Genomic DNA, 354 nt, shown 5'->3' with positions numbered 1-354 from the left:
GCTGCAAAGCAAAGGGTGGGGGCTGAGAGGAGCCGTGAGATGATCCCAAACATGGGGGTCACGCACGCTTTGGAGTGGGTCTTTTTGGGGCAAGGTTGTTCCTCCAGCTTCAGTTGGTGACTGCCCTCCTCTTCCAGCCCTGAGTCCTCACGTTCCTGCAGGCTGCACCACCCAGTCCTCGCCTCCCTCCCATCCTCCACCCGTGCCGAGCCCTCTCCCTGCCTCTGCTACCAGTGACGTGGCCTCAGATCACGGAATCATAGAATATCAGAGGTTGGAAGGGACCAACTAGATCCCCCAGTGCCACCCCCTGCCAGAGCAGGGTCACCCAGGGCAGCCCCACAGGAACGCGTC

At 61.3% G+C, this 354-nt stretch overlaps 1 protein-coding gene across 1 annotated transcript in view; it reads right to left on the bottom strand.

Annotated features, from left to right (window-relative positions):
- Positions 1 to 354, bottom strand: part of DNAJB13 (DnaJ (Hsp40) homolog, subfamily B, member 13) — a gene marked incomplete at its 5' end in the record, with an annotated part of 4,641 nt that overhangs the window by 155 nt on the left and 4,132 nt on the right. The gene's annotated exons all lie outside the window — the stretch shown is intronic.

This window comes from Apaloderma vittatum, unplaced genomic scaffold (assembly GCF_000703405.1).
Source record: "Apaloderma vittatum isolate BGI_N311 unplaced genomic scaffold, ASM70340v1 scaffold34531, whole genome shotgun sequence".
In the NCBI taxonomy this organism is placed as follows: Eukaryota; Metazoa; Chordata; class Aves; order Trogoniformes; family Trogonidae; genus Apaloderma; species Apaloderma vittatum.
This window is presented reverse-complemented; position numbering and strand designations above follow the sequence as displayed.